Raw genomic sequence first — 24,522 nt, forward strand, 5'->3', positions numbered from 1 at the left:
CAACCCCTAGACTGCACTAGAGAGATCCCAACATCAAGAAATGTGGATGCTGCAGAATTTGGTGGCATCCCTTATTCTATTAGAAACATTACCTTTGCAGAACTAGCTTCTGCTAGTTGTTAACCATTATCATGAGCTATCAATTTGCCTCAACATTAATTTCTGATATGTGTCTCTACCCTTTAAGATATCACTTCTTTTCTTCAACCGATGTGCAGATTCTGCATTTGTATCCCATTGCACACACCTAAGATTAGTAGTAGATCTTCAACCTTTTGTCATCATTGAACAATTTTAAAATAAAGCTGCTGCTTTTAAAAAAATCATCCTTCACTAGACAGGGAATAAAACCTTAAAACCCCTAAAGCTCCGAATTTTTCTCCAGGAAGAAAGCTGGAGGATTTTGATTTTGAAAAAAAAGGGCTGATATGTGCCAATAGAGGTAAGCTCCCTTCTAATCGCCGCAAGCATTCTTAAAGAGGAAAATACTTCATCTACTTCAATAGTCTATTGTAGTCTACCATTCCACTTTTGTGTGCTCATTAACTTGGTTAACTTCTTAAATAGCAATTAGAATGGAAGGTGTAATTTGCTTTTGGACACCTGACACTGAAGCCTTAGTTGTTTCATGCCAATAAGACATTCACAAAAAGAAGTAAAAAGTTAATCTATTGTAGATTTGACTCTTTTTTCAAAAGTACCCTGTTAGTCATTTAGAAAGAAAACCCACAGCAACTCTGGTTGAAAAATGTGTCCCACTGCATGGAAATTCCCCATACAGCGTTGTAATTTCCTAAGGACAGACCACTTGAAATCAATGGACCTCGGTAAAGGTACCCCTGACCGTTAGGTCCAGTCACAGGCGAGTCTGGGGTTGTGCGCTCATCTCGCTCTATAGGCCGAGGGAGCCAATGTTTGTCCACAGACAGCTTCAGGGTCATGTGGCCAGCATGACTAAGCCGCTTCTGGCGAACCAGAGCAGCACACGGAAATGTCATTTACCTTCCCGCAGGAGTGGTACCTATTTATCTACTTGCACTTGACGTGCTTTCAAACTGCCGACCTTCCGATCGGCAAGCGCTAGGTTCTGTGGTTTAGACCACAGCACTACCCACGTCCTATCAATGGACCTGCTCATGACTAATTTACATTTTACCATTTCAGTGAGCCTGAGGCTTCTGCATGTGGCCCACAATACCTTTTCAGTCCAGTCGTTCCCATCTGCCCTACATATATGATGGCAGGTAAAGACTGCCAGTTTGCATTTCTTAGTACAGAAAGTACTGACCTGATGTGTAGAAATCTTTCCTATTCTACGTAATCCAAGAGGGTTCTGGAAGCTTCTCTGTGTGAAACAAACAAGCAGAAGATTCATTATGTTTGGGTTATTCCCAGTGCTTTTTTCCTGGGGGAACACAGGGGTACACATGCCCCCTAAACATATTGTGAATCTTTGTACTTTTGTCCATTTACTGTATTGATTTTTCCCAATTAGAAGTATAAAATGGTGATTTTCATTAGTCCAAATGAGAGTACCCCTAAGCATTTTATTTTTATATATATATATTTTTAGAAAAAAAAGCACTGGTTATTACTTCAGAGAAGCTGAGTACAACTGGCTTAAACAGGTTCTGTTATCTCTTCTTCAAGGTCATGCTGGCTATAAAAATATCTCCTTCTATCTTGCTTCCTTCTGGTGTGGTATTCTGTACATAGTATGCTTAGTGTAAGGTTTATACTTATAATATGTTATTGTAAGTTTAAGTTAAGTCTGCTGCAAATCCGGTCCTCCCTTAAAGAGGGCACGTATTGCGATAAGACCTGGAAAACTGACACCCTGTATTGTGGGTGGGTACTTTTGGACAGCCACAACACCCGACTGGTAGGTCCCTCGAAGCTGGGTGCAATCTGGCCAATGGAACGCAGTCCAAACGGTTCGAGGGACCTATTTATGCCTATGTATGTGACCCAGAGCTTCCTCTTTTGGCACTTGCATTCGGAACACCCACCCACCTCTCCCTACTTTTAGGGCTTTGTGCTTGACCTGGCTATGCTGTTGTGTGTCGTCTGTCGTTGGGACAGGGGCCCGGCAGGAATTTCCCCCCACTTGGCTGATTGGCTGTTGCCATTTGGGTTTCGCCTGCTGCGTAGCAAATCGTCACAACTTGTAAGGTTGTGGATAGGCTCTGGTTCAGGTGATAGGGATGGGAGAACGCTCTCGCCATCCCTATGTAAAGGGTATTCCATTAAAGGAATCCAGGGACTTGGTGGTTTGGTCAACCCCTGAGAGGGGGTTGTGCCCATGCCTGAGTCCAGGGTGGCATTTGGGTGGCGGAGTTAGCCCGTTCCCGGCTTTCCGCCTATCCAGGTGTTCACCCTTGGCTGACCTATGCTGGAACCCTGGGTCAGCGCTACCTGCATGGCAGGGAGCTAGTCAAACCAGAGCCTATCACTTTCTGTAATCAATAAAGTTGTGGCCTAAATTCTGCCAAAAACCAAAACCAAAAATTTGAGTCTTGTGTGAATTTATTTAGGGGGGAGGTTTCTGGGTCTGAACATGCAACTGGATTTCTTATGGACTGTGTCAATCCTCAGTGTATTGGATTTGTGACTATTATACTCATTTGCCTTCAGTAGCAGTAAAGCTCTGCTGGATGAAATATTCCCTCTGGTCTATTTTTTGGGAATCCTGCAACGTGTTTAAGTTTTTACTCTGCTAATTGTACATCAGGATTCTACTCTGGAATCAATATTGAGTGGAATTTCAATGGTTTCCTTGAAAAACCAGGAGTTCCCTCTTTGGATGAGCTGTTAGGGAATTGCAGAGTTAAGGTGCTTGGGTGCTGTGCTTGATTTCATCAGTGTCCTGAGACCCTCATCTTGGAAAACCCATTTGATAATCAGTGCAACCTAAAACACGTCTATTCAGAAATAGGTTCTAAAGTTTAGTGTGGTGACAGCCACCCTTTGGAACTCCCTCCTGAGACACATCAGACAGGTGCCAGCGTGGTGTAGTGATTAAGAGCGGTGGCCTCGTAATCTGGTGAACCGGGTTCGCTTCCCCACTCCTCCACATGCAGCTGCTGGGTGACCTTGGGCTAGTCACACTTCTCTGAAGTCTCTCAGCCTCACTCACCTCACAGAGTGTTTGTTGTGGGGGAGGAAAGGAAAGGAGAATGTTAGCTGCTTTGAGACTCCTTTAAGGTAGTGATAAATCCAAACTCTTCTTCTTCTTCTACTATCTTTTGAAGCATCTATAGAAGACCTTCCTTTTTCAGCAAGCTTTTCAAGTGAAGATGCTGATCCCAGCCTGTATCTGTATCTGTACAGGATTTAAAATAGCTTATAAGTATGTAATTGTTTTTAATTGTTTTCACATATTGAATTGCTTTTACATATGGAGCTGCTTGTAATTGGTTTTTATTGTCGATGTTTTGGCTGTGAAATTGCTTTGAGGAGCAATTCATAAATAGAATCAAATAAGCACATAAATGTAAACAAGACACAGCAGAATCTGCCATGTGATGACCACCTGGTGGAAACTCTTACTCATATGGCTCTTAAATGTAACTTATATGCTGATCTCCACCAGCAATTCCTAGAGCAACTCTGCACCCCCAAATGGAAACCGGAGTTGGAGGTCATACACTTTCTACTATTGGGGGATGACCAGGAGCTCACCAGGTTAGTGGCCAAATATATTTATCTGGTATTCTGTCATTGAAACACATAGCAGACGACTGATCTTCTTGGAGACCTAGAGATGTGACAATAGTCTGCTCTGCCTCTCCTTTTTTTTTTTGGTAAATGTTTTGTGCCACGGGGGAAGCAGTAACTCTGTACTGTTATGTTATGGATGTTTGTATGTGATGCCAATAAAAGGTTTGATGGTGATTAAGATTTTTCATTATAATCTAAAACTCAACACAAGGATCTGTTCCTTCTGCCCTCTTTCTTAGTTATCCTTCTTGCCTTAATATTTCTGCTTTCTGCCCTCCCAACCCATATTTTTATACGCATTATAGAAAAAAGGGGGGGATGAACAATAAAGTATGATATTTTTTGTAGAAGATCTAAAAACCTGGGTCTATTAATTCTTCCTTTGCTGCTGTACTCAGGAAAAAGGTTTCTGGTTCGTTCTTTCTTTTTTAATGAAACATAGCAAAAATTTAAAATGAAGAGCTATATTCTGAAAGGCAAAATCCACCACTGTACTCACTGCGATAAGACATCTGGATAATCACCAGCTATATCGCTGTATATAAATACTTGGCTTTCTCAGTACCACGTTCCAAATGCCATCAAAACAACAGAAAGAGAACGATGCCTTTTAAATATTTCAAAATGGGCTTTGTCCTGTGCTTATGTTTAACTTTCATGAACATGAAAGATTGGCAACCCCAGTTGGAGAAAGCTGGAGACTGACTGAGTACACCTCAGCTTCAATATCATGCAGCATTAGCAAACCTACTCAATGTCGCTTATTGCTAATTTGTGATACTTTAAACCACTTCAGTCAGTAGTGAAAGAGCAACTGGGGAAGAGAGTGCTCACCTCTTTTCCATTTATTTTATCAGAATTCCCCATGCTGGTTACCACCCATTAGGCCAGGCTTCCTCAAACTCGGCCATCCAGATGTTTTGAGACTACAGTTCCCATCATCCTTGACCATTGGTCCTACTAGCTAGGGATCATGGGAGTTGTAGGCCAAAAACATCTGGAAGACCGAGTTTGAGGAAGCTTGCACTAGGCAATAATGCCCTCCCTCAACCTCTGAATCTTCTTCCCCTGTGGGGAAAACTGCAGCTTAGGGCACTTTTGAACAGGTGAATGGCAAAAAGTGGGAAATAATAAACAGCTCCACCCTCTTCCAATCCAGTGCTCACAACTGGCAACCTTCCATGGCCATTACACAGTGAAAATAAATCGTTGGCTGTTTGTTCACACATCTTTTGCATCTTGTCAACTTTGGCACCCAAGCTGATATAGTAAAACTTGTGGGCTGGCAGGAATCAGCTGGCAGCTCACTAGAATTTCTCTAAAATGCATCAAAGTCAGTCACTCCTACTTTGTGTTTTAAGGAAAGCTTTAATGTGCCAGGCACTGGTCAATGGCTGAGCCATTTAACAATGGACTAAGTCTGGCTGTGCATTTTTACCGGTCGATGAATGCAAGCTGAGCATCCACACAGGTCACAAACTATGATGGTAAGTGGCTTCGCGTCACTTCAATTTGTGCTCTTTCAGAGTATACACGCTGCATTTGTTGAGCTCAACCAGAAACCGATGGAAAGGGAAGATTAAGTCCTGATATACATTAATTCCTCTCACACTGCATTCATGTTTCCTTCTCACAAACACAGATAATTGTCTACTTGTTACTTATGTTTGAGAGAGGAGAATGTGAAGTGTGAGGGGGGTTTGTTCACACAAGTCTGTTAGCATGACTTCCTCACAAATGACAAACATTTTGTTTTAGTGCGGTGACTTTAACCATGCTATCACAAGCTGTGGTGGTTATGAGGCAACCAGATACAGCATTCACAAAACTCTGTATTTATCTGGCATGCTGGCTAAGACCCTACCTGCCCGCAGACTGTCTCATCAGAATGATATATGCTCTAGTTATCTCCTGCTTGGACTACTGCAATGCGCTCTATGTGGGCCTACTTTTGCAGGTGACTCTGAAACTACAACTAATCCAAAATGTGGCAGCTAGACTGGTGACTGGGAGTGGCCGCCGAGACCATATAACACCAGTCCTAAAGGATCTTCATTGGCTCCTAGTTCGTTTCCGAGCACAATTCAAAGTGTTGGTGCTGACCTTTAAAGCCCTAAACGGCCTCAGCCCAGTATACCTGAAGGAGCGTCTCCACCCCCACCATTCAGCCCGGACACTGAGGTCCACTTCCGAGGGTCTTCTGGCAGTTCCCTCACTACGAGAAGTAAATTTATAGAGAACCAGGGAGAGGACCTTCTCAGCAGTGGCACCCTCCCTGTGGAACACCCTCCCATCAGATGTCAGGGAGATAAAGAATTATGCAACTTTTAGAAAACATCTGAAGGCAGCCCTGTTCAGGGAAGTTTTTAATGTTTTTAATGTCTGACATTTTATTGTTTTTTTATATATTTTGATGGAAGCCGCCCAGAGTGACTGGGGAAACCCAACCAGATGGGTGGGGTATAAACAATATAAAATTTATTACTACTCCTACTACTCCTACTGTTACTACAAAGTTTTGTCTTCATACATACCTGCTGTTTCAGGGGCAAATATGTCCAAGCACTAGAACTCAATCTCTACAGAGTTCCTCCTGTGCAGATCAGAAGTCATGCAATAGCCCCAGCCTAGGAGAGTTTAACTAAAGGCGATGGATGCCATTGGAGGAGGAGGTTGTGTGAACCAGTCCTTAGGTGGCTCCTGCTGTAAAATGACTGGGGAAAGGGACAGGTTTTAATCTCCCAAAATGTTCAGGATTTTGGCTGAAGGGTGTATGTTTTTATTTTTTTAAAGAATCATTGTAGGGTTTTCTGAGAGGGGTAGAGATGTCTGATATGTTTAAAGTTTGAAAGGCTTTGAAAGTGCAGTAACTGGACTCAATCTTATGGGTTGGAGAGAGGCTGGGGGGAAAAGACACATCTTTACAAGACATCTGAAGCAGCTGATGGATAGTATTTCACAAATGGCAGAAGAAAGAGCATTCCACAGAGCAAAGCAATCAGGGAAGGTGTTCATGTTCTGGTCACTGCCTTGATCTATTGTATATGGTATGGTTTCATGGGAAAAATTTCCCAGGTGATCTAAGTAATCTTATAGCTTTACATATGTGCAGAACACTTTTCATTATTCCCGCTTTATGTTGCCTTGGTATGTTCTAGTTAACAGCCAGTTTTAGTTAACAGGGTGATTGGCAGGTCAAGTTTATCTTTATTGACACTGGCTCCATTGTGGAGCATTGATTCATCTGATGCACTCAGATCACGGGCCAAAATGCTGATCTAGCAAAAACTCTGTGGAAATAGCTATTGCAGAGGATAACACCCCAAAAGTGCAAGCTAAGGATTAATTTAATTTTCGAGTTTTCAAGCAGTTAGTGTGTAATAGCAAGGATCATTCACAATTCAGAGCTATTTGGCAGCTTTGGCTGCATCCAGAGAGTTCTGGCTCCAAACGAGAGACCTTCATGTGTCCCTATTTTTCAGGGACAATCCAGGATTCACGGAAGCCATCCCAGTTTTTTATTTAATCCTGGAATGTCCCTCTTTTCCTTAGGATATTCCTAGTTTCATCAGTTGGCGGGTATGGAGTTATCTAACCGCCAAGCCATCTGAAGGCAGCCCTGTACAGTAGAACCTCTACTTGCAACCGCCTCCACTCGCGGACGTTCCAAGTTGCGACCATGGCAAACCCAGAAGTAACCGGCGGGTTTGCCACCATTCGCGCCTGTGTAGAAGCAGTGATCGCTGTTCGCGCATGCACAGGAGCAGGCAATTGCCGCCCGCGACTGCGCACAATGGCACCTCTCCCAGCGACCCATTTTGCCATAAGGACGGGCCTCCAGAATGGATTGTGGTCGTGAGTAGAGGTTCCACTGTACAGGGAAGGTTTTTAATGTTTAATGTTTTGTTATGTTTTTATGTATGTTGGAAGCTGCCCAGAGTGGCTGGTGCAAAGCAGTCACATGGATGAGATATAAATAGTGAAATTATTATTATTACAGTGGTACCTCGGGTTAAGTACTTAAATCGTTCTGGAGGTCCATTCTTAACCTGAAACTGTTCTTAACCTGAAGCAACACTTGAGCTAATGGGGCCTCCTGCTGCTGCCGTGCTGCCAGAGCACGATTTCTGTTCTCATCCTGAAGCAAGGTTCTTAACCCGAGGTAATATTTCTGGGTTAGCAGAGTCTGTAACCTGAAGCGTATGTAACCTGAAGCATATGTAACCCGAGGTACCACTGTATTATTATTATTATTATTATTATTATTATTATTATTATTATGGAATAGGACGTCCCTATTTTCATCAGAGAAATGGTGGAGGGTATGAAACAAGGCTCACCAGTGGAGTGAGTGTTGTCTAGCTGCCAGGTGGAACCAAAGAAGTGTTCCTCAGCCTGAGTTTCTGATGTAAAAGGGTTAGCATATTTCGTATGTTTTGTGGTAGTGGTTTCATTTCATTAGCAGTCTGGCCTCACATGCCTGGCTTCTTAGTCAAAGGGTCCCCTTCTGCAAACAGCTATTTGCAGCAGTCTCTCGGCTTCAGTTTTGTTCAGGCTATCGGTTTATGTCTCACTAAAAAATTCCAAGCCTTTTCCTTTCTGAATTTGGTCTGTTTTATTCAACCACTTCTTCTAAGCAGCCTCAGCAAAGCAACTGCTCCCCCAAGCGGGCAGCTTCCAGAAGGTTCCACCTGACCCACTTGCCTTCATGCAGTGTGGGTTGCGCACATTGACCCTCAATGAGGCATATGAATGGAAACGGGGGCTAGTTGATAAACATGTTAATGCTCTCACCAGCTTATTCAACTTCTTTCCATTCAAAGTGATACATCGAGCGAGCAATTTGCATTCAATTAATCTGCTAATGAAGAAGTGGGAATTGCTATGGAGTGAAACTCCGCTTAATTACCTAATAAACAAGTAGGAAAACATTTCAAGTGGACTAAATGCTTCAGTTTGGTGACAGAAAGTGCTAAAGGCAAAAAAGGAAATTACTTGCTTTTGTCTTCAGTGGAGAAATTGCCAGTTTTGAGCTTATATCCTTCTCCTTCTCTTTACAGCCATGCTCTTTTCCAGAAGAAGTTTAAGAAATCAGTAGCCACTGGGCTGTACTCATGCCTAATTTAAAAATGTAGCATCTACTGCCTGTATATATCGACTGAAACTACACTCTTTCCCTACCTATGTATAATTATTTGAAGAGTTGATGTATGTGTTCTTGCTAGGGATGGAATTTTCTGAAAATGTTGGTGTCAAGCTTATCGACACAGATGTTCTTCTAATTGCAACTTTCTCCTTGAGCTCTGTGAGAGGGGCTTGTATTTTTGTGTTGGTTTTTCTTTTTTACAGGTTCTGCTAAAAGCACACACACACCCCTTCATATGGTACATATGTCATTGGTGCCAACACACATTCAGGTTATGACTCCTTCCCAGCACTAGACATGAGGCAATTTTTGCATCAAGAAGGATGGAAGAACTAAGTGAAAGTATTTATTAATTCTATAGGGCACAACCATGCTTTCCAACTACCCTCATTCAATAGCTATAATTGGGGACATGCAGAACAGAGAAATCTTGATGAAACCCAAAACACTTCCCCCTTTAAATTTCTCCTTGAATAATCAGGGGGCAGCCCTGACATTGGCTGCTGTCTCAGGAGAAAGAGCCTGAGTGGCTGAAAGTGAGCACACATGTCTGAGTCTCTCCTCCACCACCTAAAGCACTGCTCTTTCTTCTTGTGAAGGACTTTGTTCCTTCTCCCAGTGTTAAAGTAAGATTTAACTGTCTGTCCAGTCAGCTTTTGGATATTGTGTGTTTGTGTGTGGATGCGGGTGGCGCTGGTTTGAATTCCCGCGATGCGGTAAGCTCCAGTTGATCTGTCCCGGCTCCTGCCAACCTAGCAGTTTGAAAGCACACCAGTGCAAGTAGATAAATAGGTACCACTGTGGCAGGAATGTAAACGGCATTTCCTTGCGCTCTGGCACTCATCATGGTGTCCTGTTGCACCAGAAGCGGTTTATTCATGCTGGCCACGTGACCCAGAAAGCTGTCTGTGGACACACGCCAGCTCCCTCGGCCTGAAAGTGAGATGAGCGCCGCTAGTCACCTTTGACTGGACTTAACCATCCAGGGGTCCTTGACCTTGACCTACCTATTAAATAGTTAGAATTGGGGACATGCAGAACAGAGAAATCTTGATGAAACCCGAAACACTTCCCCCTTTAAATTTCTCCTTGAATAATCAGGGGCAGCCCTACCATTTGGGAGACTGAGGCAGCTGTCTCGGGAGAAAGATGCTGAGTGGCTGAAAGTGAGTGTGCATGTCTAGGCCTCTCCTCCACCACCTAAAGTGCTGCTCTTTCTTGTTGTGAAGGACTCTGTTCTACTGCCAGTGTTAACGTAACATTCAACTGTCTGTCCAGTCAGCTTTTGTATACTGTGTGTTTGTGTGTGTGTGTGCTACTGCCCAACTTAAGTTGGGCAGCCCCCGGTCAATAAAATGCTGACCCACCATATCCTGCCTGCTTCACTGGGTGCTTGGAACCCAGTGCCTAGAGATTTCCTTTGCCATCACAATATTTCCAACAGGACAATCCTGTGTTACCCCGAATCCTTGTGTCTTCTACTTCACTAGAGAAAGTTCACACGTTGTCGATTTGTTTTAGCAATGGCTAGACGAAACCAACCCATGTAACTGTTTTCCCTACCCAAACAAGATTGACATTGTGGTTCTCTCTTTTGCTTTGCTTCCCTCCGCGTGGTAACTTTGCGTCTGCACACGACCGTCCCTGAAATGAGCTGAGGAAGCACATTCCCTTATTAACGACACATAGCACTTTAAGAGAGTTGAAATTTATAGCCTGTGTATTTATTTGCATGTGTTAGAAACATTCCTTTGGGGACAGGTATTAAGAAGTAGAACAGCTGTGGTTAAACGCACACCCTCCGCTCCATCTGTAAAGGGAAAAAACTTATTTCGAGATCTGGGCAAGTTAACCTTGCCAGGTAAGACATGATTCTGCAGCAGAACTTCTGATGCTTCTCTAACTCTTTAAAAAAGAAGACAGTTTTTGCCAGACAGAAGCCCTCCCCAGGTATCCAGGTGAGTGTGTGAGGGCTCAAACTCTATAGGGGGCAGGGGGCATTTGTGCCTCCCTCACCACAAGGCCCTGTTCATGCTGCCTGTCAGGTGCGGAGTATCCTCTACTCCTCCGTTGCCTCCTCCTCAGAGGCAAGAAGAACAAACAGTTCATATTTCATGGCTTTTTATTCAGTCATCTGCTTGCAAGATAAAAGATCCATGTCTCCACGCATAGGAGACTTTGGCTACTCTGAGCACTTCCTCTTCCATCCCCAACAACATCCTGAAAATCTACGGGAAGTCCCAGGAGCCATACTCCTTTGCATCCTTTGTTCTTGAATGCGTAGGGACCTACAAGCCCTTGGTGAAGGAGAATCTTCCAGACTCTCCAGGGAGGGCTCTGCTGGCTGCTCTCCAACTTCCTCCCTCCTCCACTATCTCTTAGCTAGACATTTTTTCATGCAGATGTGAAACAGCCCTGCCTCCTTCTCCTTCTGAAACTGCTGGAGACAGGGAGGGTGAAACTTCCCACTCCCCATCTTCTCCCAAGAGGAGCTAAGCAGACTGAGGGGGCCCTTCCCATCTCTCCTGCCCAGACCAGTCCCTGACACTGCCCCTCACTTCCCCCTTTCCCAATCCTGGCATGTTCAGCACAAAGGTCTAAAGGAAGAGGCTACTCCCTTTCAGTTGAACACAGTTATAATCCTCATCAGTGCTAGTTTTTCTAGAAAGGAGGTGCCAGAACAAACCTTGTTTTCTTATAATGGCAATGGCACCCACCTGAGAGCTGCCAGAACTGAGTTCTGACGAGTTCCGGCTGAAAAAAGAGCCGTGATCATCATAATGATTTGGAACCCTGCACAAGATGACCTGTCACTTATCTGTCCAGTCCATGAGGAAACGTGAAAATATATGTAAGTGGAAATTAGGAGTAAACTTTTGCAAGGAAAATATACTTACATGAGTTGGGTAGAACGCAAGCCTTAACTTTTTCCTTGGAAGGCAGTAGTGAACGGCTGCATTCATTTCCAATCCAGCAAGCTATAGGAAATGTACATTGCCAAAGCTTGTTAAAAAGCTAATTCTCTAGGAACTCTGAAAGTAGAACTCCTGCGGCTGGAAACTCCTTGCAACACAGTGCACGGCCCAAAATGTATTAATCCTGGCCTTCGTGTTTTGATAAATAGACCAAGGAGCAGCCATTGATTAATTCTCTCCTGCCTCTCCTCCTGAACTAACAGGGATGGAATTGAAATTCAGGAGGCTCATGCTCATGCAGATGCCTTCCAGGGTGCTGTCAAATATGGAGATTGCACACACTGGGTTTCAGCAGGTAACCAGCATAAACACGATTTTTAAAACTAACACATAATAGCCCAATGAAACCACACATTCAAAAGCCAGCACACCCCAAAATAGAATCTCCCTCACTATATGATGCTTCCCGCCCTACACAATAAGGCCTCCAAGTGCAGCTAAGGCCTTAATCTGTTTGTTTATTTTGTGTAGGGACCCGTATTTGTTTCCTCTCCAAAATGGAGGCACCCTAAAAAACCAATAAAACAGGAATAACAGCTTTGTTCAGGTGTTTGGTACCCATGGAAACCAAATGTACAAAAGAAGAATGTATGGGCTAGCCCTACACCACAGATGCCAATGCGTATGCCAGGCACACAAACCTGGTGGTATGTGATTGTCATCAATCTGACAGAGGACCACACAAATGAAAATGTACTAGTGTAGGGTACCCTCCATAGAAATCAGAACTCTGGTCCATCAAGGTTCACATCCCCATGAAGAGAAGAGCCCTATGTGAATACATAAATATGGCTTCCTTCAGTCTGACACTGAAACAATATTCAATAAAATACAATAAGCAGCAGAAAGGCACACACAAAAATGAAACTAAAGGAGAAGGCCAGGATTATTCAGAAAACCTGTGCAGCACTTTAAATGAAAGGCTTGCAGGGAAAGGAACCATAGCAGTGAAAGGGCACTGGCGGAGTAATAGACAGTCTGATCAAATGAGAGTAGGGAATTTTACATACTGGGTGCCAAGACCCTTTCATGTGCTCTAAGTAAAGATGGATGAATAATTCTGTTTCCTGTCCATTTCTCTTTCACATGCAATCACCCCCCCCCCCAATCCATGCCATCAGTTTCTGCACCAATGTGCAATTTTTAAAAAATCTGCTCCAAAATGCTATTTTTAATTATACATTTCTAAACATACGTATTTTCTCTCAAAGTGTGCAACCCCAAGTGTGCATTTCTGAATGCATTTTTTTCTCAAATCAATCTTTTTGCAATATGTTTTGAGCCTACAATTGCAGTGGAGCACTGGGAAAGTGCAAAAGTTATGGGACTTTCTGCGTGAACCATCTATAGTGGTACAGTTGCTTGTTTTGTTTTGTTTTCCATTATTCAGCTAGTATTCCAGAATTTGGGGGGGGGGCTCCTTTTTCTTGTACTGCAAAAAAAAATAAAAAAATCCAACTTTTGTGAAAGCTCTTGAATGGATTCTCAATATTTTAATTTGTGTGGCATGTATACAACCATCATCCCGGTTTCGGTTTGCAGGGAATCCAACATTTTTAAGAGTGAATTTGTGGCTGATTGGGACGTGGGTGGTGCTGTGGGTTAAACCACAGAGCCTAGGACTTGCCGATCAGAAGGTCGGCAGTTCGAATCCCGCAACGGGGTGAGCTCCCATTGCTTGGTCCCTGCTCCTGCCAACCTAGCAGTTCGAAAGCACATCAAAGTGCAAATAGATAAATAGGTACTGCTCCGGCAGGATGGTAAACAGCGTTTCCATGCACTGCTCTGGTTCACCAGAAGTGGCTTAGTCATGCTGGCCACATGACCCAGAAGCTGTATGCTGGTTCCCTCGGCCAATAAAACAAGATGAGCGCCTCAACCCCAGAGTCGGTCACGACTGGACCTAATGGTCAAGGGTCCCTTTACCTTTACGTTGTTGCTGATTGTTTGCACCTTTGATCTTGTATCCCTCTTATAAGATAGTGAATTTGGGGGTCTTCCTTTCCATGCTAATGGCTGGTTGTGCTCAAATTGAGAAATTATGGGGTTGCCGTTACCCCAGTTATGCACCCTCACATTTCTTCAGCCAGTCAATTTCCGGGTGGTTGTGAAAGATTGCATGTGGAAGAGAAATGGACACAGGGGTAGCCCTTTCACAGCTTTCTTTAAATTATGTTTTTAATGCCTAGTACTCTGGAATTTAATGTCTAGAATTCCACACATGCTATTGCAAATATGGTTGTTGTGACAAAAAAATTGTCTGCAGGTGATAATTGATGCTATGGCCAGTTCTTTGACTCAGAACCACCATCTCTATCTGCCAATATATTTCATATCTCTGACAGCTTGCATCGCTCAGAGGGCAGTTGTGTGAAAGAGACATATCCAAAACCACCTCCACCACCATCTCCACATAGAAACCAGGGTGATGGTTCTATACATGCCACACAGGTGAATATACAATAGCTTGGTGAACAACAGCACAGCTATTGTCAGGCATCAGAGGATCCAACCCACATGGCAGGTTGCCAAGAATGGATAAAACACAAAAAAGTTCTTACCACTTGCTTTTTATTCAGTATTCACAGAGAGTGGCTTGGAAGTGCTGCCTCTTGGAATAATGTTGTTGCTCTGAGTGAGTTTCCACCCCCTCCCTCTCTCCCTTCATGTGTCATCACTATAGGTGCTGCGAAGTATCCTCTGCCTTTGAGCTCTTTGCTCTCCTACTTTCCATGCCTGCCAGGTTCTGGGAGTGGGGATCTGGAATGCTTTCTAAAGACACGGTGTCTGTCAGCTGTTGCCCCTCTGGCATTTCTTCTTCCTCCTCTCTCATTATTTCCCAGCTTTCCCCCTCAGCCGCCTCTGAGCTGTGATCTCTCTAAAACCGCTGTTGTAATTCTGAACTGTCTTCTTCTTCTCTGGAAGGGTCAGGTTGATAGTTATTTGCCCTCAAAACAATGCACTAGACATATCTCCAAAAGCTGGAGACCTCCTGGAACAATATGGAAATGGGACATTTCTACTTCTGCTGGACATAATTTGTGTCATGAAGTTCACGTTAATAAAAACGACAACCATCCATCCCACACAGAGCAAGCCAAGTTTGATGGAACACTGGGTTTCTGCTGCCTCTTCATAAATTTAAATCAAGCTTTGAGTGTGGGGGTAGAAGGGCTACCAGTAGCAGCCAGGAGGACCAGAATGAAAGCTTTATTTACTTTCACCCATGGGAGTGTCAATCTCCTCCTCCTCCTCTCTCTCTCTCTCTCTCTGTGTGTGTGTGTGTGTGTGTGTGAGAGAGAGAGAGAGAGAGAGTCAAATCAAGACAAAAAAAATTAACACAATATTACATATTTTCAAACAACTCAAGATCAGTTTCCAAACCTATGCAAAAACATAGAAGCTTTTCACTATTCTGAGAGCTAGAAAAAAAGAGAGGTGGGTGGAATGATAATATCAGGACACCTCAAGCAGGAAAGCACAGTTTTTATGCATTCATACCCTTCCAGGGCATTATTTAACCATATTTTGTAGCCCTTTCCAAATGTCAACCTACACCAAGTCTTAGTCCCATGCATGCTTGCTGACAAATAATGCTTTACTCAATGGGTCTTAGCATATTTCCAAGGAAGACAGCGTAGGACAACTCACTGAATGAGCCCCATTTAATTCTATGGCACTGGTATCTACTCCATAGCATCTAGGATTCTGCTGGAAGGCTCCTAATATGAATATCTCTAAGATACATTGAGGTGGGGGTGGGGAATCCAAGTCAATTTAGTTTCAAAGCATGAAACTTCTCTATTACTAATCTTCTTTATGCATCTGATTACAAAGCAGGAATATTTAGATTACTTTATAGTTCATCTGCATCCTCTTTTCACCACAAATAAAAAGCGTTTCCAACAGAGAAATTGCATTTGGTCATGATTTATTCCCTTTATAAATGGAACGTATACATTAGTTTGGAAGTTACAGTATTTGCGAGGAGCTTGGTAAGATAGATTGCAAGTAATACAGAAACGGGGGGAAATTACTATGAGAATCACATCATGAACTCATGAAATAAACCCTCACATATTTTATTCAGTAACCAGTTGTTCTGATACCATTTGTAAAGAATGGCATGCAGTCAACCAAATTAAAAATAGTGGGAAAGGGGGTAATGTGGTTTTTGTGAAACTGCCTCCCCTTCATAGATAGGCAGTCCGATAGCAAGGGCAGAACGACCTTGAGGGGGAGACAATATTCCTGAAAACCTTGAAGACAAATAATAATCGTTTCAATTCATTCAGCATAGAAGTTTAAATGGCAGGTGCCAAATGAGCATTTATGTATGAAGAAGAAAGCTAATTGTGGCTTTAATACATAGACAGCATAGGAATCCCAGTAAAATATTAGAATGGGGATGGGTAGACCTGCCTTGGGAAATTTTACTAATCTCATTGAAACTCTTTTAGCTTCCCTCAAAATTTCTCAGCCGTTTTGCTTGAAAGTGAAGCTCCACATTGTCATAAAATTTTGTTCTAGGCTGATATGTGACCAACACACAATCTGGCCACTCCCCAGGAAATCCTCTCATAATTCCAACTGGCTTTCCTCAGACCTCCTATTTATGTGAAGAACAACCCAACACCAAATTTCACTTTTGACACAATTGCAAGTAGCAAGTCTTTCCACATTTGAGAAGCGAGGGGTAGGAAGTCTCAGTACCTTCAAACAGCTTCACTTCTTGGGATTACCTTGGAAGAAGCTACTAGAGCGAAGCCACTTTAGCAATGTAAAGGGACAAAAACGTAGCCTATAATGACTAGATTTCCTCAAATTTGGTTTGATAATATGCTTTAACAAGAAGCAGGTCTGAAGCCTGAAATCAGGGGGAAAGTGTTTCATTGTCCTTTAAACTTGCAAGAGAAACCAGCAATTAGCACAACGTCAATTTCTGGTCTGGAAACAACTCTTGGAATTTCAGGGCAATAGGAGACAGTTTAGGAATCAGCCCCCTTCAGAGGTTAATTGAGTAACTATGTAATTCACCACCCCCCCTTCCCTTCCCAGAGCACCATTCAAAAGCACTCCAGTTTCATTTCTCTTCATCTGTTATACTGCTAAGCGTTTGCCTTCCGTATTCCAACTCCCTTCCTCTCTCTGTTTAAAACTTCGTGCTATAGACACTGAGAAATGGGAGAGAAGCCACAATTGCCAGATTTGCTCATCCCCAAGTACCATAAATACTGCTGACTGTGAAAATGAACATTGTGTTGCCGTGAACATTTTTAAATGACTTGCACTAAGGGCCATTTGACGCATATCACTGTAGCAATCCCGGGAATGTGATTAAGGGTAAAGTCAGCAGGGAACTGTTTTCAGCCCATGTTATGTTGGAGGGATACCTTATGCTCCTTCTGGAAAAGCTTTTCCACCATTGGTCCTCACCCTGCACTCAATTCTCACCTGTGGCTCCTAGAAGCTTTCAGCATGTGGTAGTGGCTTTGACTGGCCAGGTGAGGGTAACCAGTGAGTTTCAAGCCCTGTGTGTGAATACAGACTCTGGTGGATTGAGTGGATGAGACCAATAATGGGCCCACCGGTCAAGAAGCTGGTTTCTGCACCTGCTGTAGAGCAGCGGTTCTCAACCTGTGGGTCCCCATTTGTTGTTGACTATAACTCCCATCATCCCTGAGCTCTGGCCTTGCTAGCTAGGGGTGATGGGAGTTGTAGTTCAACAACATCTGGGGACCCACAGGTTGAGAAAGGCTGCTGTAGAGGGAAGTGAGGGACAGGTGGGGCTCCTCCATCTGGGAAGTTAGCCCATCTAGGAGAAGGAAAACTCTGATCCTAAACCTCCACTGCTTTGTGGGATATCTTTGGGAGGGACAAAGGCTAAGGAGTAAACACTAAACAAATCTGGAGTGGAGTCCCTAAAACAGTTGGATGACTCCGTGTAGGCCTCCTTCTGGCAACTCCTGCAGCCAAGCTGGCGGCAGATATATTGCTCTCTGTTGCCTGGGCAGGTGGTTCTTGGGCCCAAGTTGTGTAGGGTTTTGTGAACTAACACAAGAACCTTGTATGTGATACAGACCTTTCTCTTACACAGCACTAAGTGACTATTTGAAAACATTGACCAGAAATTGATGCACAGTAAGAACAATGAAGTCTATTGAATTTAATTGGCTTAAACACACTAGAATCAGGGGTCAGCAAACTTTTTCAGCAGGGGGCTGGTCCACTGTCCCTCAGACCTTGTGGGGGGCCGGACTACATATTTTTTGGGGGGAGGGGGAAATGAACCAATTCCTATGCCACACAAATTAATCCAGAGATGCATTTTAAATAAAAGGACACATTCTACTCATGTAAAAACACCAGGCAGGCCCCACAAATAACCCAGAGATGCATTTTAAATAAAAAGACACATTCTACTCATGTAAAAACAGGCTGATTCCCAGACCGTCTGCAGGCTGGATTGAGAAGGTGATTGGGCCTCATCCGGCCCCCGGGCCTTAGTTTTCCTACGTGTACTAGATTGTAGAACACCTGAAGCATCCCAGAAGTAATTTAGAAACAGCCACTTAAACAATGTAAGAGGGTAATATAAATGATTCTATCAGGGTCAGATGACTGGATTTCTGCAACTACTTCATCATCTGAACACCCATGTAAAATAGGTAATTTATTAATCCCATTTTACAGATGCAAAACAAATGCTGAGTAGTCGTGCGTTGTTTGTCTCAGGGCAGCATAATGGAACCATGGGACCTCACTGTTACTCCCTGCAGGAAAGCAGCTATGTTGCTTGTGTCAGGAAAGAAGGGTGGGTCCACAGCTCTCTGCTCAACCATTCAGATCACTACTGCTTATTACATGCCACTCCAGACATGGTTGAAATAGAGCTCTGGTGATTGCTTAAACCCGCCAGTGTTAGTACAGAGGTTGCAACTGTGGGATGCATTCAGCACTCGCCTCCAATTCCAATTTCACAGCCACACTGATGATACTTACTGCTATTATGCCACCTACGGCAGGAGGTGTCCTGTCCAGATGTGTGTTTTAAAGCCCAAATTGTTTCAAGACCCAAGTTACATGAACAAAATAGTGATAAAGTATTCTTTTCTAAAAAATTAAAAATTGAAATAAATTAAGCAAGCTACAGTAATTAGGGATATGTTCACAGGCTTTGTTGATGTCCATGAAATTTTCCATTTTCAGATACTGCTGAAAAATGCATATGAAATATGTTATATCTATCACATTGTCAACACCAAGCTGCAACACTGAACATCTTATCACTTGCTATCAAGACATAACAGAAGGACAGAAACATGTTTGATATTTTTTTTAATTCAAGAAAAGTCACGGTTCCTTAAATGATGTTGAATTGAAAGATTAGGAAAATAATATGAATGCATTAGTGAGATTGAAAATAATTTTGGAAAGAACAAGGAAGTGTGGTTTTCTTGTCTTGTCCTATCTTATCTTGGCAATAATATTTTGAGAAACGTTGGACTCCATTTATTTTATAATATAGGAGTCAGAAATTCAATATGGACATTAATTTGTGTAAGGTCTTTTCACTGTCAGAGTGGATTCTATCCAACTATTTCGTTCTCAAGAGTAGATCCATTTATTTCAATAGACAGACAGTCTTGCTTATATCTATTTATTTCAATGGGTCTTCTTTGAATATGACATATCAGATACAACCCAATATGTATCTGTCTATTAGTAGTAGTAGCATAAGTTATAGTTACAGGATTATGCATGGAGATTAAGTAGCTAAGTGGTACCTAACATCTAGATAATCTCAACTCCCATCATGCCTGACCATTGACCATGTTGAAGCCCCCTGCCAAAAGAAAACCTAATTATTTACCCGGAGTCTAGGGAGAGGTTGATTTATCTGGCTAACTGTACAGAGGTAGTCAGATTTTGTACAATTTGTCATGTTCAGTGCATTTTTTCTCCATTCTGTAAATTTTCATGAAAGGGAAATGTCATGAGGTGTTCATATTTGTGTGTTCTGTTCAGCACAACTCTTTAGAAAGGTGCACTCAATTTTGATATTTAGGTAAAAAAAGCTAGCAGATACTTAGCGCGTCACATCATAGATTGATATTCAATATTAGTCATATTCAGCGTAGACCTGCTAGAATTCTATGCTATGGCTAACATTGGATAGGCACCTAAGACATCACTTCCTTTTTGCTAAGTAATTAAAATTTGCATATTTCATTTCATGGACACCTTATAAATTACCATCAGGAGAATCCTCTCTCATTTTGAGAAGTGACAGAGGGCAGAGGGCCTTCTCGGTAGTGGCGCCTGTCCTGTGGAACACCCTCCCTTCAGATGTGAAGGAAATAAGCAGTTATCTTATCTTTAAAAGATATCTAAATCATCCCTGTTTAGGGAAGTTTTTAATATTTAATGCTGTATTATTTTTAACACTTGATTAGAAGCTGCCCAGAGTGGCTGGGGAAACTCAGCCAGATGGGCGGGGTATAAATAATAAATTATTATCGTTGTTGTTGTTGTTGTTGTTGTTGTTGTTGTTGTTGTTGTTGTTGTTGTTGTTGTTGTAAAATGTAGCTTCCTTGCCTGTGATTGCATTGCAGTTTTGCATTCAACTATGATGCTAAAGTTAGGGAAACAAAGTCTTCCCATAAACACCTGATATAGGCGCATTTAATAATATTGCACTGTGAGAAACCCTCAGCATATTTTTGTTTTGGGAATATGAAAAGCTGTACATATGGCCAAAACAGAGTTGTTTACAAAGTTTGCATGTGAATTAGAATGCGGAGACAACATAGCCATCTGTCTGGAAAGTCGTCTTTCATTTGTTTACCTCAAAGTTGATAGGCTTAGAGAACACAAGAGGGAGGAGCTACCGTGGAAGGCTGTTGCCTCTTCACTCTAGGAATTAGGAGAGGGCTTTTTGTAAAGATTTTTCATCATAAAGCTTTACACAAATGGCTTTTCAGCCAACCACAGAAAAGACAGCATCTTTGGCGGGTTGCACTATCGCCACCTAACTGGCACTTAGGTCAGACACCTTTGGAATAATATCAACAAATGTTTGGACGGATCTTTGCCGTAAAGTAATCACACTGAAGCTCCCTACCAAAGAAAATCGAGAGCATGTGCAGCCGTGGGAAAACTCATACAAGAAAGGGAAAGTATTTTTGTGGCACAGTACACCAATCGAGTGACAACAGTGGGCAATTTCCCAGCTTATTTAGAGAAGAAGGGCTGTTCCACATACATGCAAATTCATGTACATGCAAGTACATCAAATCAAATCTTTATTACAGTCAAAGACCAGCATAAGGGGGGAGAGGCACAATCTGAAAAATGATTTGAAAAACTAAAAAGAGTTAAAATCTATAAAGAACCTAAAGGAAGCTAGGAAAGTCTAAAAGAAGGGTTAGGAACATTAGACGGGAGTGGCAGATCATAAGAGGTTAGGATATATATGACTATAGCTATCAGTCTACAGAGCACTCTGATATGGGTGCTCATTATTAATCTAATTTCATGCAAGTACATCATTTGGTTACAGCCCAAAACGCTATACTCTAAAGCACATGAGCAAGGTAGAATTCACATTTACCCCCAAATCTTGAGCAAACTATAGCAATTAACTGCCCTCATTGGACTGCAGGTGGGTGTGTAGAATCACTGTGTTTCTGCTTTTCTTTTCCTTAAGTTTTTCCCTGTCTACTAACAACTTGAAATCAAAATCTGGCTTTGCTCTTTCATGAACATCTGTCTACTAACAAAATGCAATGGGTAAGGTGTTGCACACAGGATTTGCATACAATGACAAACCTAGACAGCATCTTAAAAAGCAGAGACATCACCTTGCCAACAAAGGTCCGTATAGTTAAAGCTATGATTTTCCCAGTAGTGATGTATGGACCATAAAAAAGGCTGATCGCCGAAGAATTGATGTTTTTGAATTATGGTTCTGGAGGAGACTCTTGAGAGTCCCATGGACTGCAAGAAGATCAAACCTATCCATTCTTCAGGAAATCAGCCCTGAGTGCTCACTGGAAGGATGGATCCTGAAGCTGAGACTCCAATACTTTGGCCACCTCATGAGAAGAGACCCTGATGCTGGGAAAGATGGAGGGCACAAGGAGAAGGGGACGACAGAGGACGAGATGGTTGGACAGTGTTCTCAAAGCTACCAGCATGAGTTTGACCAAACTGCGGGAGGCAGTGGAAGACAGGAGTGCCTGGCGTGCTCTGGTCCACCGGGTCACGAAGAGTCGGGCATGACTAAACGACTAACAACAACAAAAAAGGCCACCAAAGTCACTTCCCTCAAGGACATGCTGCCCTGCATTGCAGGATACCTATCAGCAAGAGATAGTACATCGCAAGTAATACCCCGCTGTAATTAGACTTGAAAGAAGGTCTATCCAGAAAGAAAGGCCACTATTGCAACCAACAGAAGGCTTTTTCCAAGCCTAATTGGAACAAGGAAGGGGTCATTTGGAGGGGTCTTAAGCAGGGTCTGGGTAAAGATTAAGGCTTCATTACCCCTGAAATTACCTTTCCCCCACTGCAGTTAGATTGGGAGGGACTGAATCTGTTAATTTGGCTTTCCAACTTGCCCAGTTTTAAGTGCAGCTTGCGCCATTTCTTCATCAGTCTTTGAGCGTTTTATAAAAGAAAAAGTCCACTTGAAATTTTGTGCACAATTTTTCTGTGTGTTTCTCCTAATATGCATTTTCTTTTTCATGTTGCCGCATGGTCTCTGAAGCGAGACCTCTGAAGCCTTGTGCGTTACCAACTTTATAGTGTAAAATATTAGACAGCCACAACTAAGAAGAAAGGAACCAGACAAAGACTGCACACCTCATCAAATCTTTCACTTGCGATTGAAATGCTTCTTTCACTATTGACTCCTTAGAGCCTAATCCTAAGGCATGCTATGTCAACAGAGGAGGTAATCGGATGGGGAACATGAGGAGCTGCATCAGCTCAAAGTTACAGAACATGATGATCAAGCCATATTACAACAATGCGCCAGCACAGAAGCTTAGGACTGAAGTGTCAGTTGCATTCTGTAAAATGTCAATGAAGTTAAATGCACCATACTGATTACTGCAATGAACAGCCTTCCTTCCCGCATTCTCTGTTCCTGGGCACCTGAACTCAGAGATACGCTATCATGTAATTGCTTCATATAATATGAATACAGAGAGTGAACTTTAATTAGTAGTTTAAATATATGCCAAACTGGATCATTTTGAATCCCAATTAAAATTAACAGCAGCAATTAATTCAGACTTATTAGTCACCAGCTCAAATTCCAGCTGCTGACATTTTCAAGGGAAAAGTGAGCAGTGTTTGCTGAAGAGAAGGCGCAAAGCATCATCATCAGGGGACATTATGTTAGTTATTTGTCAGAAACATGTTAAGGCCTTTCCATCTGGCTCACTGTCACTGATACAAAGGATCTACAAATCATACAGGTTGTCAAACCAGCAATAGCATAATGGGGGGGGGGATTTTCTGGTCGGCTTCAGATAAACAGTGAACCTAACAGATCCCTGTGTCGATGAAATTTATATTCGCCGTTAACTATCCAAAGAAACCAGAAACCATGGGTTTATTTTCTGCATTTGTCAAGGTGAATAATAAGAATTCCTGGGGCAAATAACAAGTATCAGAGAGGTCTATGTTTTGCTATATATGGTTGATACTGGTACAGATTTGGGGTCTGTTGGTGCATAGCAGAAATTAATAAATGGTAGTATTTAGATAATATGTGCGATATGAAGGGAATATACAAGGTGCAGAGGAATTTATGGGTTAGCACATGCAAAACGGCCTGGTTGGGCTAGCCAAGTGCAAGGTTATTAATCAACAATACTGGGCCATTAAGTGCCATTGATAATGCAAAAGACCCTGCTCTGAGGAGATTTGGAAGGTTACCAGGGTAACTCGATGCAATGTCAAAGAAGGATTTTGTGCTTTTTGCAAGAAGCTGGGAATAGCTGAAAGGTAGGGCTCTGTTTTGCAGAGCATGCGGAGGAGGAGGAGGAGGAGGAGGAGGAGGAGGAGGAGGAGGAAGCCCCGAACCATCTTAGCTGCTGGCTGAAGAGGCAGCAACCAAGAGACTGGAGAACATGGTTGGCTACTCTAGACTCAAGCTGGCTGAAGCAATGAGAGAAGCAGGGACAAACAACTCTTGAGAGGACAATTCTGTAACAGCTGCAACTTCCTCCACCTACACTCAGGTTGCATACATGTGAATAAACCATATATAAGGTAAAGGTAAAGGGACCCCTGACCATTAGGTCCAGTTGTGGCCGACTCTGGGATTGTGGCGCTCATCTCGCTTTATTGGCTGAGGGAGCCAGCGTACAGCTTCCGGGCCATGTGGCCAGAATGCCTGCGAACCAGAGCAGTGCACGGAAACGCCATTTACCTTCCCGCCAGAGCGGTACTTATTTATCTACTTGCGCTTTGACGTGCTTTTGAACTGCTAGGTTGGCAGGAGCAGGGACCGAGCAATGGGAGCTCACCCCATCGTGGGGATTTGAACCACTGAACTTCTGATCAGCAAGCTCTTGGCTCTGTGGTTTAACCCACCATATATATTGAAGTCAAATTCCACTGCGTCTTGATTCTCAAAGGAAACACAACCCCAGGTGAGAACCTGGT

At 42.8% G+C, this 24,522-nt stretch overlaps 2 long non-coding RNA genes across 2 annotated transcripts in view; one reads left to right on the forward strand and one right to left on the reverse strand.

Annotated features, from left to right (window-relative positions):
- Window positions 1-7,410: 7,410 nt before the first annotated feature.
- LOC309348158 overlaps window positions 7,411-24,522 on the forward strand; it is a 149,923-nt gene continuing 132,811 nt past the window's right edge. The window contains exon 1 of the long non-coding RNA XR_014159247.1: window positions 7,411-7,575. This is a non-coding gene — a long non-coding RNA (uncharacterized lncRNA). The remainder of the gene's footprint in view (window positions 7,576-24,522) is intronic.
- LOC309348257 lies at window positions 10,971-12,453 on the reverse strand. Its single transcript, XR_014159311.1, has 2 exons — window positions 11,553-12,453; window positions 10,971-11,303 (listed from the first exon to the last, which is right to left on the reverse strand). It is a non-coding gene; the product is annotated as an uncharacterized lncRNA (long non-coding RNA).

The sequence above is a fragment of the Podarcis erhardii genome (genome assembly GCF_964252035.2).
Source record: "Podarcis erhardii genome assembly, chromosome: 8".
Classification (NCBI taxonomy): domain Eukaryota; kingdom Metazoa; phylum Chordata; class Lepidosauria; order Squamata; family Lacertidae; genus Podarcis; species Podarcis erhardii.